Genomic DNA, 15,240 nt, shown 5'->3' with positions numbered 1-15,240 from the left:
CCGTGGCTTCTCTGGGAATTCTCCAGCAATCCTTCAGCCTGGGAATGCTCTGGGCAGAAGTGGGGGTCTAAGTCTCCACCACTCGTGGGGAGAAAGCACCAAATTTCCAGACCCTAGAAAATCTCAACCTCTGCTCAAGACACACCCACAGTCCACTTCTGCGTCTCTTAACCTAGGTGTTTGCACATAATCCAAATGCCATCGCCACCCACCTTCTCCATACTCAAGAAAGAGCCTCAGAATTGGGAATAAAAAGCCCAGTAACTCTCTTGGTGAGGGGAGTATACACAAGCCTGGCATGGGAGCTTTGATGAACTGTAATGGAATGAAGAGCTGGGTAATGCTGTAGCCACAACCCGGCAAAGTGAGTTGAAGGAGATAGAGCCTTACAGAACCAAGAAGCTACTCACCCTGGGCATGAAGGCTCTGGTCCAGGTGCAGATACAGCTGTTTCAGTTTCCTATCACTGAGCAACCACCATCCCAAACCTAGTGGCTTAAAACAACAGCCACTTCCTTTCATAAAAAATTGTGTCTGTCAGTTCAGCAGTTCTACTCTGCTTGATGTTAACTGGAGTCACTCAATGGCATCTTCAGCAGCTGGCTGGTCTGGAGTGTTCAAAACAGCTTCCTTCACATTTTTGTCACCTTTGTGGGGACAGCTGGGCTCTGCTAGTGGTTGGCCAGAGTGCCGTACTCAGCCACTCCAGCAGGCAGTGGCAGGGAATTTGAACTTCTTCTTTTTGGGGGAAGGAGGGTACAGGGTCTTACTATGTTGCCTAGGCTGGTGTGCAGTGGCATGATCATAGCTCACTACAACCTTAAAGGTCTCAAGTGATCCTCCTGCCTCAGCCTCTTGAGTAGCTGGGACTACACGTGTGAGCCACCATTCCCAGCTATCTTTTCTTTTTTGTAGATATGGACTCTCACTATGTTGACCAGGCTGGTCTGAACTTCTGACCTCAAGTAATCCCCCTGCCTCAGCCTCCCAAAGTGCTAGGATTACAAAGGAGCACCACTGTGCCCAGCCTGAATTTGAACTTTTTTTTTTTTTTCCTCAGATGGAGTCTTGCTCTGTCACCCAGAGCTGGAGTGCAGTGGTGCAATCTCAGCTCACTGCAACCTATGCCTCTGGGGTTCAAGCAATTCTCCTGCCTCAGCCTCCTGAGTAGCTGGGATTACAGGTGTGCACCACCATGCCCAGCTAATTTTTGTATTTTTAGTAGAGACAGCATTTTACCATGTTGGCCAGGCTGGTCTTGAACTCCTGACCTCATGATCTGCCCGCCTTGGCCTCCCAAAGTGCTGGGATTACAGGTGTGGGCCACCGTGCCCAGCCTGATTTTGAACTTTTTACATGGTGATTCAGGCTCCCAGAGAATGCTCCAGGAGACAGGAGGTGGAAGGTGCTATTGAATCCTGTGCTGGAAGGTGGTTTAGCATCACTTCCAACAATTTGTGTTGCTCAAGCAGCCACACAGCCACCCAGATTTAAGAGGTCCCCACCTCCCAACGGGAGAAGTAGCAAAGGATATATAGCCAACTTTTAAATCTGCAATGAACAGAAGTAGTCCCCTTCCTCCAGCTGATTGCTAGGTGAGTTGGGGCTGGCTTCAACAATGGCATATATAAAACTCAGTGGCTCTGGTGAAGACATCAACAAGATCTCAAACTTAATCAAATGTCTGCCTGGCCGATGTGAGCAGCCCACAGGCCTTACTGCCAGATTTACCAATGCTGATGCCCATGCTCAAGAGTTCAGCTAGCATCTTGTGAAGGAGGCAGCAAATAGGGCTCTCAATAACACAAACCCATCTGTATTAGGGTACTCCAGGGAAACAGACCCAATAGGAGAAATCAGGGCCAGGCGCGGTGGCTCATGCCTGTAATCCTAGCACTTTGGCAGGCCGAGGTGAGAGGATCGCTTGAGCCCAGGAGTTAGAGACCAGCCTGGGCAACATAGTGAGACCTCATCTGTAAAAAAAAGTTTAAAAATTAGCTGGGCATGGTTGTGTGCACCTGTAGTCCTAGCTACTCAGGAGGATGAGCCTGGAGGATTGCTTGAGCCTGGGAAGTCAAGGCTGCAATGAGCTAGGATTGTGTCACTGCACTCCAGCCTAGGCAACAGAGTGAGATCTTGTCTCAAAAAAACAAAAAAAAAGGGAGAGAGAGAGAAATCAGTAGATGATACTATAGATAAGTAGATAGATAAATTAGATAGATCGATCGATCAATCGATCGATAGATAGAAAGAATGAGGAATTGGCTCACATTATTATGGAGGCTGTAAAGTCCCACAGTCTGCCATCTGCAAACTGAGACCCAGGAAAGCCAAAGATATAATTCTAGTCTATGTCCACAATCTTGTGGACCAGAGGAACCAGGGGAGCTAATAGTACAAATCGCAGTCCAAGGAGAGAAGACTGATATTCCAGTTCCAGCACACAGGCAGGAAGAAACAGTAGTGAATTTCTCTTTCCTCTTTTCATTCTGTTCAGGCCCTCAGCAGATTAGATGATGCCCACCACACTGGCGAAGACGATCTACTGAGTCCACAATGCTAATCTCACCCAGAAACACCCTCAGAGACACACCAAGAAATGTTATTTAATCTGGGCACCCTGTAGTGCAACACACTCAAATTGACGCATAAAATTAACCATCTAATTACACCCTAAAAATCACATCATCTAATCCATTTCCATTTTTGCAGCAGATAAAAAAATCCATGAGATCAATTCAGGAAGCCATAAAAAGGTGATCAAAAAGAAGATGGAGTCAAGGAAGATGTCAAGCAGGAAAGAGCAGAAAGTCCTTTTTTTTTTTCTCTTTTTTTGAAAGACAGAGTCTCATTTTGTAGCCCAGGCTGGAATGCAGTGGTGCGATCTCAGCTCACTGCAACCTCCACCTCCCAGCCTCCAGGAAGCTGGGATTACAGACATGTGCCACCACACCAGGCTAATTTTTAGTAGAGATGGGGTTTCACTATGTTGGTCAGGCTGGTCTCGAACTCCCGACCTCAGGTGATCCACCCGCCTTGGCCTCCCAAAGTGCTGGGATTATAGGCCTGAGCCACTGTGTCCAGCTACTTCCATCTTTTTTAAAAAATGTTTTTATATAAATAAAACATACATACAGAGAAGTGCATTAATTTTAAATGTACAGCTCGAAGAACTTTCGCAAACATCATATGCATGCAACCAGTGCCTAGATTAAGGAAAAGGCATTCCCAGGATGCTAGGGGCCCCCTCCTGTGCCTTCTAGTAACTACCCTCCCCAAAGGACAACCTCTCTCCTGACTACTACCACTTTGCCTGGACTTGAGCTTTATATAAATGGAATCATACAATGTGCTCTTTTGCAGCTGGCTTCTTTCACTTGACTTTATGTCTGCAGATTTGCCTGTGTTATCACATGCAGTTATAGGAACATTCATTTTCAGTGCTGAGAAATATTCCACTGCATACATATGCCACAATTTTCCTCTCCTTTCTCCTGCTGAAGGCTATTTGGCTCATTCCCACTTTAGGCAGTGTGGGCTCCAGTGCTTCTCTGTTGGGAGCAGCTCTGCTCCTCCTGTCCCTCAATGAGTGCCACTCACTGAGGACACCACGGAGAACGTGACTGGGCACCACACAGTGCCCCCAACTCAGGGGCCCCAGGTCCCCTTTGGCTCAAAGATAAAGCAAGACAGAGCTTTCTGTCTAACCCCACAGACCTGTCTGCCATTTCTGCCACCTCCCCAGGACTCAGCCCAGGGACCCCTTTCTCTAATACCCACAAATGTGCACATCATTATTATGGCCCCTCTGCCCCACCAGCACAAGGGAACCCCTTTCTGTTGGAAAGTGAGGGGGTGGTTGCTCTTAGTCTCCATTCCTCCTAAATACCTGGCCTATGTCATAAATCCTTTCAGTTCCCATGAGGTCTCATGTTTGAAATTTAGGAGGCAGAAGATGCTGCTTGGCTCTGCTTTCTGCTGACCGCCCACCCTCCTACCCCAACTGCTAGAAGGGCTGGGGAGTGGGAGGGGAGGAGGGAGAGATACAGATGAAATAAATCCGAAGGTTGTTTTTTTTTTTTTTCTAGAGATGAGGTCTCGCTCTGTCGCCCAGGTTGGAGTACAGTGGCAAAATCATAGCTCACTGCAGCCTGGAACTCCTGGGCTCAAGTGATCCTCCCGCCTCAGCCTCCCAAGTACGTCAGATTACATGTGTGAACCACTGCACCTGGCCAGAGAATATTTCAAAATGTTATTCCTCCACATTTACAACAGAAAGGATTTGGACCAACCCACTTCTGCCATCTCTCTTGGGCAATGGACACTGATGGTTAGGGATGCCCTTAACTTGTTCCCAGCAGACTTCTCATACTCTAAGAAACACACAGACAGGCATCCAGCTCCGCAGTGTCTCAGTCTGTGTCATTGGTTTGTCTGGGGCTCCAATGTCCCGCTTCTTCTGGGCATCCATTATCTTCCCTGGAATAGAGTGCAAAGGCCCCCCAGCTCAGTGGTCTCCCCTCAGAGCCTTCATTAGGGTGGCTGGATACTTTCTTGAGATGTTAACATGTGGTTTTTCGTTCTTCCTGTTTTGTCACTGTTTCTACCCCATTCCAGGAAGCGTTTGCACATCCTGGCCCCAGAGGATTTTGCATAGCCTCACCGAGAGAAGAAGTTGGAAAGAAAAAAAAAAAGAGAGAAGAAGTTGGCAAGGCATCCAGAGGAGACCACCCCCCCCTAGCACCTGGGTTCTCTGCCAGGGGAGAAAGGTGAGCACACTGGAGTGAAGGAGGCAAAAGCTGCTCAAGGGAGTGGGAGGGGAGATTCCCAGATGCTGTGGAAGGGATGTGGTTTGGGGGTCCTTGGAGTAGTGAGGAGAAGCCCTGCTCCGACATAGAACCCCAAACACTCAACAGCGGGGATGGGGGGAAGTCAGGGATTCCAAAGGAAACTAGCTAAGAACCTTGGCCTTGCTAACCACAAAGAAAGACCCCCATTCAAATCAGCTGTGTCTGAAGGTCAGAGGCCCAGACTCTGAATGTTCTAGGCTGGGTCAGACCCCTGGGATAGTCACTGGACCCCATAGGAGAACAGATAGGGGAGTACCTAATAAAACTTCAATTACATTTCCTGCCTGCTTGGTCAGTGGATACTAAATGCAGATGACTTAGAAAAAGAAAGAATTGTGAGATGCTGTGGCGTCAACTCAATGCCATCATTAGCATCTTCCCCTTCAGAGTCCTGTATCCCAGCGACGGAGCTCAAGGTTCAGACTAAAGGCTCTCTACCCCTGGCAAGGAGGTCTTTATAGTGGAGGTGAAAGTTTACACACTACACTCTGAGAATGTTTTTTTAAAGTAGCCTCTATTTTGTATGTCTTCTCATCCTGTTAGAGTAAGTAGCTAGCCAGGGATGAGCAGGGCAGAAGAGGGCGCCCCAGACACACACCCACAGGAATGTCAGGCAAACATCAGGTGAGGGTCAGGCGGTTGTTAATGGCAGCTCTAAAATAATTGGTCACAGCTGGCACCAGAGACAGGTGGTCTCCCAATGGAAACACCTGAAACTGGTGATCAGCAGTTTCCCAATAAGATCCCAGTAAGTGACCAAAGAGGCAAGAATTGAGGTTGCTGCAGACCCCTACGGATTTGCTGCCACTAACAATCCCTACTACTGCTGGGGAGGAGGTTTTAATAGTATCTATTAATTAAAGATATCCCAGCCTCTTTTCTATCCTCCCTCCCCAAATACTGCTCGGTCCACCTCATGAGATTGTCCTGGGGCTTTCGAGATCCAGGCAACAGGAAGAGAAGGCCGTGGAGGTGGACTGAGAATGCTGGGTGTCTACATTAACTATGCTGCCCTGCGGAAGGCACCTCCAGTAGGATGCACAGCTGTGGCTATCAGCAAATTCCCCTTCCTCCTCTTGCAGGTGCCCTAGAGAAATGGATAGAGCTGCAGGTGGTTAATGGTTCGAAGACTACTTAGTGAAGATGCTGCCTGGGGGAACAGAGTGTGGCCACATCTAAGGAAAGAAGGTACAGGTGAGCAGGAGAGGAGGCGAAGAAGAAGGGAGCAGGTGGGGGTTGCAGAGGGGCTAAGGAGGGTCAGGCAGAGCCAGGGGACCAATCCAGCTCCTTGGAAGGTAGCTCAGTTGACTCCTTACCATGTGGCGTTTGTAAAAGGTGGACAGTAGAGGCCTGGGGCCAGAGAGAGGCTGGACCAGACCTCCACTGTAAAGATCTCCTTGCCAAGGTCCAGGTAGGGTGTCCTTAAGTCTGAATCTTGATCCCCATCGCTGGGACACAGGACTCTGGAAGAGGAAGATGCTAAATGACTGCATTTGGAGAGGGAAAGACATGCTCACTTCTCCCCAGCCCCAAGTTGCCCTGTGTTGCTGCCACACTACGTAACTACAGTCATAAACTATATTTGAAGCATGATGGAACCTGAACCATGGCAGTAGCTAAAGTTGACTACATTAACAGGGAAAGTTGAGTCATGATTCTATACTGAATATAAAAATTAAGTCAGATGTGCGCACTCACTTGCACACAAATATTCTGGAAAGCTGAGATCCACAGCCCCAAGATGGGGAAAGGGCTCCCCCTGGTGGGATTGCCAGAGGTTCCCCCATGGAACTGCAAGCCCCAGACCAAGCCACAGCCCAAGCAAAACAATCTGCTATGTCATGCAGGATTGGAAGACTTTCATTTGCTTCAGGGCCAATTTATGACTCCTGATATTCTCTGTCCTGAAATGACACCCAGTTCCAGGAAGAACTGGATTCTAGGACCAACTTGTACAGGCACCCCAGGAGACAGTCTGGGCATGCAGGTCAGCCGATGTGTGCCGGGGAAGACTGTCCACATTTGCTGCTCAGTCCCACTGGGCCTGATCACAGGCCACTCTGCATAGTAAAGGGGAGCCAGGGCCCCTGGACAAGGGTAGATGCTGCCTCTCATGCCCCTGAATTAGCCAAGAGGCGCTCCAGCAAGAAGCCTTGTTCTGCTTGTATTGCAAAGGAGGCACCACTTCCTATGCAGTCCCCTGCCCAGAGCACCTTGCCTGTGCTACTGAGAAATGTACTGCTGCAGCAGGAGAGGGGGATCTAACTACAGCCAAGAGTGTGCCCTGCCTCCATCTGCTGACCCAGGTCAGAATGGTGTGGAACACTGGACAGTTTACTCACTGGGTTCCAAAAACACAGCAACACAATGCTCTGGGTGCCTCCTGGCTGTGATGTGCACCATTGTTTTCTGGGGAGATCCCATCACATATGAAACTTCAGATGTTCATCCAGGGATCATGTCAAGCTTCCATTGTTTGCTCTCATATGCTCCCTGGAGCTGGATTCCACCCTGGCTCAAGACCTCTGATGAAGTGCTAGCATGGAGCAGAAACTCCCTTAAGCAGAAACCCCCTTTCCCCCTTGCCACCCACCCCCCCACCAGCACCCCATCCTAGGGATGCCACCCCAGGGCTCCTCTCATGGCAGCACTACTTCCTCAATTCTTAACTTCAGGTTACTGCTACAGAGTCTCACACCTGATCCAGCCTTCAGAAAGCGATTAGAATATGACTGGAAAAAATTGTTAGTGATCCCCAAATATATAGTATAAAGCTACAGTAAATGCTCCTAAAAAGTAGACACGAGTGAAACAGGCTAGCCCAGGGGCTTTCAATACAGAGCAATGATAGATATAATATTAAAGAAAATTAAAAAACAGTGCTCCACAAAGGGAGAATATCCCCAAAGATATTCCCAGAAACTGAATATAAATGCAAAAGATGAACAGGGCTACAGCTGTGGCCTGTTGGGTTCTGACTCAGGGTACAGTTAAAGGCAGCTGGGAAGTCAAGTCCTGTTGAGTACTGAGTGATGAGATAGAATTAAATTGCCCACTGAGGTGGGGGACCAGTGTCATGGTCACTGTGAAAATATTAGGGACTCAGATTCCCCTCTTGCCCACACTTCCACCCTCTTCAGGAAGACTGAAATAGCTTGCTACTAACTTCGCCTGGGACTGTGGCCTAGGGAGGCCCGTGGTTACCAAACGGCACCACACCTGGGCTTAACTGAGCCACCCACAGCCATGGGGCTGGATGTGAGTCATTCCCAGGGTTATCCCAGGGCAGGAGCCCCGACTGCCATATAAGACCTAGTCCTGAACACCAGCCCCTGGGAAGGGCAACTGCACAGCCGCTAGGCAGGGAGGAGTGAGGAACAAGAGAAGGGAGATACAGAAAACCTGGAAATGAACCTGGAAGCTGAAATTCCAAAACACACAAAAACTAACACTGAGAAAGGCAGCCAGCAACATCAACACTTGATGCATGACAGGTGAAGTGAAAAGAATATAATCATTGGAAAGAGTCTTCAGTATCCTCAAGGAGGCAGTTAAACATATACTGTTCACTTAAAAATCAAGCCACTGTGAGATTAAAACCAGGCAGAAATGTGCTGTCATATAACAATGGAACAGAAAAATATTATGCAATAAATGGTTCAGGAGAAATAATTATTAATATTTGGGAAAATACATATAGTAGATGTAAATCCTCACTTCTTCTAACATACCCTGAGCAAATCTAAATATTTTTTAATCTCTGAAAAGGGTAGGATGTTCTAAATTAGCTGAAAGAAGCCAGGTGTGTTGGTGGTGTAATCCCAGCTACTTGAGAGGCTGAGGCAGGAAGATCGCTTGTGCCCAGAAATTCGAGACCCGCCTGAGAAACACAGCAAGACTCCAATCTCTTAAAGAAAAATAAAACTAGATTTTAAGATAAATATCATACAAGAAATATGAAAGTAATACGTAAAACATGGGAAAAAAGTAAAAAACCAAATTAACTGAAACAATAGGCCAACGAAAGGAATATATGCATAGATTTAACTACAAAAAGTTTTTAAATTTTTTTTTTTTCTTTTGAGACAAAGTCTTGCTCTGTCACCCAGGCTGGAGCGCAATGGCACGATCTTGGCTCACTGCAAACTCCACCTCCCAGATTCAAGCGATTCTCCTGTCTCAGCCTCTCGAGTACCTGAGTACCTGGAACTACAGGCACAGGCCACCATGTCCAGCTGATTTTTTGTATTTTTAGTAGAGATGGGGTTTCACTATGTTGGCCAGGCTGGTCTTGAACTCCTGACCTCAAGTTATCCAACCTCCTCAGCCTCCCAAAGTGCTGGGATTACAGGTGTGAGCCACCGCGCCTGGCTAATTTTTATATTTAATAGAAAAAAATGGAATGGAAATAAATAAGGAAAATGTTGGCAACAGGCTCTGAATCCAGCCTTTCTGGGTATGACTTGGGCAAGTTCCTTGACCTCTCCAGGCTTCTATTTCCTCCATCATACGAGACTAATTATTGTACCGTGAGGCAGGATTAACTGAATTACTCCATTTAAAGCTCTTAGAACAGTAACTAGCACCTAGAAAATACCCCACAGCTATTTGTATTTTATATTGTACTGTATGAGAAATTCAGACACAGACAATTTATAACAGAAACAGCATAACTAACAATTATCAATGAGTAATTCAACTTCATTAATAATGAAAAAAATCTAAATTTTTTTTTTTTGCCTTTCTAGTTGATAGACTGTTAAAATAACAATAGAGTATTCCTGCCTTAACCCTGGGGTCCTGTTCCTAAAAGCCTCCTTGGATGAAAACATTGTGATTAAGAAACTCAGGACTTTATGAAAAATTAGGGATAGAGGATGCTAAAATCTTTAGAAAACCCATGTTTTTTAAAACTTCTGTGTTTTTTAAAACTTTTGTGTTTTTTATGTTTTAAAACTATTCCCAGCCAGGCACGGAGGCTCATGCCTCTAATCCCAGCACTCTGGGAGGTCAAGGCAGGCAGATCACTTGAGGTCAGGAGTTCGAGACCAGCCTGGCCAACATGGCAAAACCCTGTCTCTACTAAAAATACAAAAATTAGCCAGGCATGGTGGCGGGCGCCTGTAATCCCAGCTACTTGGGAGGCTGAGGCAGGAGAATCGCTTGAACCTGGGAGGCAGAGGTTGCAGTGAGCCGAGATGGCGTCATTGCACTCCAGCCTGGGCGACAAAGTGAGACTCCATCTCAAAAAAAAGAAGCTATTCCCTATTTTTACTAAAATACACTCATAAAGAGAGTATCAATTTTATAAAACTTAGATTGGTAACTGCTTACTGAACAATTACTTCCATTAATCTTTCCTTACTGGAGCGTAGCCTTCTAAAAACCTCTCCCCTGCGGTTTCAGTGAGATGTTTGCGAATCAGTTAAGTGGGTCTATAAGGAAGAACTGTGGTATTTATTTGCATATGGTTCCTCATCCAAACACTACGAGCCTTTTCAGTTATCAGTGGTTGTATGTAATGGGCAATTATAAAACAGAGAAAGAGAAAGTTGTCCAAGCAGAACGTGCTATGGAAGGTTGCACCAGGAAGAGATGCTTGTGCACTGTCTGGAATGAGCCAGTGGTCCCAGCCCAGGGATTCTGGTTCACTGGATCTGGGGATGGGCCATGTACATGCCGCTTGGAAGGCTCTGCAGGTAGTTCTAATGTGCACCGTGTCATGAACCTGCGGAAGAGGGTCGGATCAGGGAAGGGAGACTTGACTTCTCAGCTTTACCATAAATGAGGGTTTCCATTTTCTGGGTTTTAATCTCCTCCTTTCACTGTAAAATGGAAGAGTTGGACTAAAGTGGAATCCTCGTTATATGACAAGGCAGCACAATATGCGAGAAAGCACACAGGCCTTAGGGTCAGGCCGCTGGAGCTGGTGCTCTCTCCAGAGTCATTCTTCCTCTCCTTCACCCTTATATCCACCCTTCCTACCCTGAAATCCATCTCCCATCTGTCCCCACTCAGTCCCTTAACCACTGCCTTTTTTTTTTTTTTTTTTTTTTTTGAGACGGACTCTCACACTGTCACCCAGCCTGGAGTGTAATGGCGCCATCTCGGCTCACTGCAACCTCTGCTTCCCAGGTTCAAGTGATTCTTCTGCCTCAGCCTCCCAAGTAGCTGGGATTACAGGCATCCACTACCATGCCCGGCTAATTTGTCTTTTTTTTTTTTTAATCAAGCAATCCGCTGAAACTGAATAGGCTCAGAGAGACTCCCGCCACTCATTCAGATGTTCATCACCTCTCACTCGAGCAATTTCCGTAGCTTCCCAACTATTTTTCCCAACACCAGTTTTGTTTTCTTTTTTTCTTTTTTGAGACAGGATCTTGCTCTGTTGCCCAGGCTGATATGCAGTGGCGTGATTATGGGTCACTGCAGCTTCCGTCTCCTGGGCTTGAGTGATCCTCCCCCCTTAGCCTCCTGAGTAGCTGGGACTACAGGCATGCACCACCACGTCCAGCTAATTGTTTAAAACTTTTGTAGAGATGAGGTCTCACTATGTTGCCTAGGCTGGTCTCGAACTCCTGGCTCCAGCAATTCTTGCATGTTGGCCTCCCAAAGTGCTGGGATAACAGATGTGAGCCACCACACCCAACCCCTGATACCAGTTTGGATCCTCTCTAATCCACCCTCTGCACCGCCTTCTGGTATGCATCTTCCACTGCTGCTGAAACCTCTGGCTGATCACAGGAGGGTACATTTTATCCACCTCATATGCCAGTCATTTTATTAGATCATCAAAATCCTGGCAGTCACCAGTGAGCTATTTACATTTTTGCAACGTGGTTCCCATTATTCTACTGTCTCTTTCTTTCTTTAGTAAACCCTCAATGTTTCTTTGTATAAGAAATGGGCTGGGATGGCTGGGCGGGGTGGCTCACGCCACTACACTCCAGCCTGGGCAACAGAGCAAGACTCCATCTCCAAAAAAAAAAGAAGAAGGAGAAGGAGGAGAAGAAGAAGGGGAAGAGGAAGAAGAAGGGGAAGAGGAAGAAGAAGAAGAAGGAGGAGGAGAAGGAGAAGCGAAAAGAAGAAGAAGAAATGGATTGGGATGTTATCAAGAAGCTTTGTCATTTTGGTTTACCCTTTTTTTTTTTTTGGGGGGTGGGGGGGATGGAGTCTTGCCCTGACGCTCAGGCTGGAGTGCAGTGGTGCCATCTTGGCTCACTGCAACCTCTGCCTCCCGGCTTCAAGCGATTCTCCTGCCTCAGCTTCCCAAGTAGCTGGGATTACAGGCACCTGCCACCATGCCTAGCTAATTTTTGTATTTTTAGTAGAGACGGGGTTTCACCATGTTGACCAGGCTGGTCTTGAACTCCTGACCTCATGAACCGCCTGCCTTGGCCTCTCAAAGTGCTGTGATTACAGGCGTGAACCACTGCGCCCGGCCCATTTTGGTTTATTCTTTGCAGTCAATAAACTTTTAAATGACTTCTGCCTTCACCAGGAGCTGCATCCCACTTCACACATCTGGGCACTGAGTGTTCCCTGGGGCCACAATCAAAGATCCTCTCGTGGCATTCCCATCTTGCCCCTGTGGGACTAAAAACCAAAATTAGAAAGCTCTTTGAAAGTTGGAACTCTGCCTTATTTACTCTTTCTCCCCAGCCCCTATACGGTGCCTGGAATGCTTGTTGAATAAACAAATCTATCCACCTAGAACAAATATTAGAAATAGACCTTTAAAATCTCCCAGAGTCAAAAATATGTAGAAGCACAAAACAAGCACTGAATGTTTTTACTTTCTCAGTTCCCTTCTTGTCATAACCCAAACCCCACAAGTTCCAAATCATATTCAAAAGTCACCGAAAGGGACAAGCTAATTCTTAGGGACCAATGCCACTCATCCTCAGATTCCACAGGACAGTCAGCACTTCTCCTGACAAAATATGATGAGTATTTTAGCCCAACAATGCTAATATTAGCTACAATCCCTCATCACCCTCTTCATCCACTCCGAGATGCAACGGCTCAACAGTAAGAAGTTTACCTCAAAAGAAGGTGTGTGCTAGAAGCAGGTAGAGACGCGCTCATTTCTGACTCTTAGAACAGGCAATTCTAAATGCCAGTTGACGATTTCTATGTGGTTTTCTGGCCATCAGGTACAGACAAATTCCTTTTTGAACCTTAAAATTCCAAAGATGGGTCTCGCCTGCCTGTGTATAAAAAGCCAGCTACGAGTAAGAATTAGAAATGAGCTTTCTCAGGGGCATTTTCACCATTAATTATCTAGAGTTTTTTTTGTTTTTTCAGAGTAGTAGCCATCCTCTTTGTTTATCTTAATGAGCCCAGTTATGCCATCTGGTGGCCAAAATAAATTGAAAACATGCAACTATGCTGTCAGAAAGCGTGAACGTGTCCTTTTTAGAGTTATTCCCTTTCACCCCTTAGTTTTCTCCCCATTTTCCATGAGCATCTATCACTCACTACATAAGGAGGACCAGGGCATTGATCTTGACGGTGCCTGTTTCCCTACATGGAAAGGTAAGGAAGTTTGGTCTTGGTACAAGTGAAACCGGTTAAAATCAAAAGAAAAAGAAGGACAAGTTAGGGATAGGACCCTTGCCCATGTCCAAAGGAACAGAATAATGTTTCCAGATGAGAGAGCAAGAGCAGAAGCCAGTGCCCCCAGCTTCTCAGTAAGCAACATGGCATTTGACTAGGAAACAGCAGAACGGCCATTGCTAAGTGGGAATCACCATAACACCTAAAAATAATAATAATAATAACAGCAAGAGTAGCTGCTCCAAATGTGTTCAAACCTCCTGGTCTGAATGGATTACATTCCCAAGTACCAAAATAAAAATTAACTGAGAGTATCTCCAAGTCACTATCAATGATCTCTGAGAAATCACAAAGAGGCAGAAAGGTATTAGAAGCTGGAGATTGTGTGGCTCTGATTCCCAAAGATGGAAAAAAGATGAATGTTGAAAAGTACAGATCAGGCCAGGTGTGGGGGCTCACGCCTGTAATCCTAGCACTTTGGGAGGCTGAGGCAGGTGGATCACTTGAGTTCAGGAGTTCAAGACGAGCCTGGGCAAAACCCCATCTCTACAAAAAATACAAAAATTAGCTGGGCACGGTGGCTCACGCCTGTAATCCCAACACTTTGGGAGGCCGTAGCAGGCAGATCACCTGAGGTCAGCAGTTCGAGACCAGCCTGACCAACATGGAGAAACCCTGTCTCTACTAAAAATACAAAATTAGCTGGGTGTGGTGGCACATGCCTGTAATCCCAGCTACTCGGGAGGCTGAGGCAGGAAAATCGCTTGAACCTGGGAGGTGGAGGTTGCAGTGAGCCGAGATCGTGCCATTACACTCCAGCCTGGGCAACAAGAGCAAAACTCCATCTCAAGAAAAAAAAAAAAACAATTAGCCAAGTGTGGTAGTGCACACCTGTAGTCCCAGCTACTTGGGGGACTGAGGCAGGAGGATCACTTGAGCCCAGGAAGTCAAGGCTTGCAGTGAGCCAAGGTCAGGCCACTGTACCCCAGCCTGGGTGAGAAAGCGAGACTCTGTCTCAAAAATAAAAAAGAAAAGAAAACTACAGATAAGTGGCCTTGGCAATGACTGTAGGCAAAAACTCTCAAATGAGATACAGAAAGATATTTTGTAAAGTGTTTTGTGAGCCCTGAGAAGAGCTGAGTATAGTCACCAAGGGCCCCTGGGGGCTCCACAAGGGCAGGTCATGGCAGGCTGTCCTCACTCCGTGCTCTCATATCCGGGTTGCTAGACAGATGGAGCCAGGTAGCGTGACAGACCAGAGGTCTGCCTTTGATTAAGGCATTTCCTGGCATTCCAAAGTATATACGTCTGGAATAAATGGAGAAATATGGAATAGGTAATGGTACAGTTAGGATAAATTGGAACTGATTAAATTATAGTATCTCAAGGTGCTAGAGGGGTCTCACTTCGATCCTGCTCTGTCCAATACTTTTTTTTTTTTTTTTTTTTGAGATGGAGTTTCGCTCTTGTTGCCCAGGCTGGAGTGCAATGGCATGATCTCGGCTCACCGCAACCTCCGCCTCCCAGTTTCAAGCAATTATCCTGCCTCGGCCTCCTGAGTAGCTGGGATTACAGGCATGCGCCACCACGCCTGGCTAATTTTGTATTTTTAGTAGAGACGGGGTTTCTCCATGTTGGTCAGGCTGGTCTCGAACTCCCGACCTCAGGTGATCCCCTACCTTGAACTCCCAGAGTGCTGGGACTACAGGTGTGAGCCACTGAGCCCGGCCTTTCCAATACTTTTATCATGTCTTGCACATTATATAGAGGCCACGTTTAGCATGTATATGAATGACATAGTTTGAAGAAAATAGCAAACCCACTGAATTTG

At 46.7% G+C, this 15,240-nt stretch overlaps 1 long non-coding RNA gene across 1 annotated transcript; it reads left to right on the top strand.

Moving 5' to 3' along the window:
• The first annotated feature begins 2,245 nt into the window (after positions 1-2,245).
• LOC129060194 (uncharacterized) lies at positions 2,246-7,438 on the top strand. The gene is made up of 3 exons (XR_008526719.2): positions 2,246-4,196; positions 4,618-4,769; positions 5,933-7,438. It is a non-coding gene; the product is annotated as an uncharacterized LOC129060194 (long non-coding RNA).
• The last annotated feature ends 7,802 nt before the right edge of the window (positions 7,439-15,240 follow it).

The sequence above is a fragment of the Pongo abelii genome, chromosome 5 (genome assembly GCF_028885655.2).
Source record: "Pongo abelii isolate AG06213 chromosome 5, NHGRI_mPonAbe1-v2.0_pri, whole genome shotgun sequence".
NCBI classification, from domain to species: Eukaryota; Metazoa; Chordata; class Mammalia; order Primates; family Hominidae; genus Pongo; species Pongo abelii.
The sequence above is the reverse complement of the archived record's forward strand: the minus strand, read 5'-3'. Positions and strand labels throughout refer to the sequence as shown.